Below are 2,902 nucleotides of genomic sequence, written 5' to 3'. Positions count from 1 at the left end.
CGAACAAGTGTAAGAAAACAGCCTCTCCACCAACCTCTTAGACTGAGAGAAAAAGGAAAACACACATGCACCTAGAAGGGAAGAATAGTGAATATTGTTTCCTGCCACACACTGAGTAGTGGCAAGGTTCTTCAGAGCTCTGGAAACTTCAGAAACTCCTTTGGCAAACCATTCTAAGTTAAACAAACAACAACAGAAATACTGTAGTAGCCATGATAAAAGAAATCCTAAAACTGGCAAATGCCTTGAATTTTAAACAAAGTAAAGTAACATGGCATGTAACATCATAACTAAATGTGAAACCTGTAACAACAACAAAAACAAAAACCCAAGCTCAAAACTCATTCTTTTATAATACAATGTTAATTCATATTATGAAGTCCTTTCATTAGTCTTGAAAATAAAAATCATTTTATTTAGGCTATACACTGGAAGAAGGAAAGAGCTGAGTGAGGGCAGCTCTTACCTTTCTATTCTGTATAAAATGGCACTTTAATAATACTGGTATTTCCCAAATTATCAGTTTTATAATTTTAGTACCCAAAACTCAACTCCTAACCAAATGTTCCCTGTTTTGCAAACTACCGGAATACAAAGCATTTAATAATTCAAACTTTAGTCATCTATTGTGTGTAAATCAATTTTTAAAAACCCTAATCATATTTAAAATGCACTAAAGAAAATTACTTTTCCCTTTTCTTTATAGTGCATGTTCCAAAAGTGGTGTAAATTCAGTCTCCTCACTGTGCTTTCTTTTCTTTTTTTTTCTTTTTATGGTCACTTTGGTAACCACTGGAGTCACTGCCTTGGAAAACAGGGTCCTGGTCCTCATCTTCCTGGTGCTTTTTCTTCTTCTTCTTCTTCTTTTTCTTTGGCTCTTCCTCCCAGAGGCCATTCACACTGTTACTAATCTGCAGGTCTGTCTCTTCCTTCATGGTAACATCTGCGAGCTCTGTGGTACCACCTTCCACTTCCAATGGCTCTGGGTCTCTCTTCTTTTTCTTCTTCTTCTTTGGAGGTTTTTCGACAGCTTCTTCAATGCCAGTTTCTGTTACTTCTTCAGAAACTGTGGAGCACTTGGTTTGTAAACTAGTGCTATTTAGTTTTCCCCAAATGCAGAATACTCCAGCAGCATCTGAGTCTAAACGAAATACTTCAGATTCTAGTTCATCACCCACATTTATCTCCAGAGTCTGCCACTGCTCGGCTGGCATCTGCTCAGGTTTAGGGATGGAGGCATTGAAGCACCCATGTACTAAACAGCCAGTGTGGCTGGAAGACACTTTATTAATTGTACCCACAAGTTTCTGTCCTGGTTCAGGGCAGAAAATAACAAAATCTGCTTCCATGTTAAGATGAATGTGTCCTTGATCATCATAAATATCTCCTACTTCACCCACTACTTTGATGTTATCATAAGCAATGGGTACACCTAAAAGGCTCTCGGAATAGCGCAGGAGCTCCGCATCGAGCTGTTCTGGAATACCGGTGCGTTTCCTGTTGAGGTAGCGCGGCGACAGTGCGATATGTCTTCAGTGCGGCCCCACCACCAGGCAGGAGTAGCGGCTATTCACGAGTGCACAAGCGGCCCCGTAGGCAGGGAACTCAAGGCAAGGCAAGGCGCCGGCGGGTCCCACCACCGGCCCTTCTGAGGCCGCCTTTGGCCGGGGAGCTGCTGAGCAACCCGCAGCCATGCGGCTTGTTAGGTTTCCCAGAATTTCAGATTCTTTCGGCTTTTCCTCCTGAGAAAGGGTTTACATGATGCAGTTGGACATCCTGTATTGCAGAGCCTCTCATGGGGAGCCGTGTTCTCATGGCTCATGGACCTATGTAGATGAATAACGGAAAAGCGTTACTCCATCCCCAAATACTTCACACATATTGGAACAGGGTCTAGGTCACTCTGCTTATTTCTTTGACTACCTGCCCCCTGCCTTGGGATTCTAGCATAGATATTTTGGAGTTGTCTTATTTTAAATTCATTTTCACTGCCTGCTTTGGACATTTTTTCAGTTAAAGCTCTTAGGATTTCCGTACGTTCAGGACAGTGATGACATGCTTCAGTCCTCAGTTCTTCTGTGTCTCCTCAGTTAATAGAAAGGAAGTGTAGTCTGTCTGTCTGGACCTGTATAGAAGAATGTGGAGAAAAATAAATAGCCGGGAAGAAGTGTTCCCTTATTTTGTGAGCTTCCTTTAATCTGTCCCATTGTTCTACAGCAAAAGGCTTATGCAGAAACGTCTGAATTGTCTTCTTCAAATAAGATATATTTTTAAGAACCATTTAGAAGAACATTTTTTAAACTTTGACTCTGAGATGGTCTTTTGAGGCTGATAAACACTGTTGCCACGTTTTACTTCTGTAAAGATAAGCTCATGAATATCAAAAAGGCAGTGGACTAGGAGTCAGCATACCTGTTATCTGTAAAATGCGGAAGTTGAACCAAAATGGAAATAAGCTCTAGTGCAGTGTCCACTGTGAATCTAAAGCCATCTGTGCTGTGGTTTGTGGGAAATCAGTTGCTGTAGGGTCCCCAAATTGAGCTGTTGACTCCGTTCTCACTCATTCTCCCCGTTGCCCAGGCACAAACTTAGTGATTAAAAGATGGCACTAAAGACAGGAGGAAATAGGATAATTTGGCCCCATAGTTTGATTTCATTAGGGATAAACACAAGGATATTACTCTGTTAGAGAAGGGCTGCTTGGTTGAGAAGAAACACTGAGCTTATGGGACCAAGGCCGTGGACCTCTAAAGAAAAGTGAAGGGTTAGAGGACTGCGATAATTTTGGAGGAAGGATAACACACTGCTAAATTGTTTTGACTCATATTGCTTTATAGTCATTCTTGATGACTGGGGAAAAGTGGGCAAAGGAAGATGCAGAGGTGAAGGAATTTACTTGCAC

General features: G+C 41.6%; 1 pseudogene; it reads right to left on the bottom strand.

Annotated features, from left to right (window-relative positions):
* Nucleotides 1–399: 399 nt before the first annotated feature.
* Nucleotides 400–1,694, bottom strand: LOC130839967 (DNA-directed RNA polymerase I subunit RPA43-like; annotated as a pseudogene).
* Between the last annotated feature and the right edge of the window lie 1,208 nt (nt 1,695–2,902).

The sequence above is a fragment of the Hippopotamus amphibius genome, chromosome 17, assembly GCF_030028045.1.
Source record: "Hippopotamus amphibius kiboko isolate mHipAmp2 chromosome 17, mHipAmp2.hap2, whole genome shotgun sequence".
NCBI lineage: Eukaryota > Metazoa > Chordata > Mammalia > Artiodactyla > Hippopotamidae > Hippopotamus > Hippopotamus amphibius.
The sequence above is the reverse complement of the archived record's forward strand: the minus strand, read 5'-3'. Positions and strand labels throughout refer to the sequence as shown.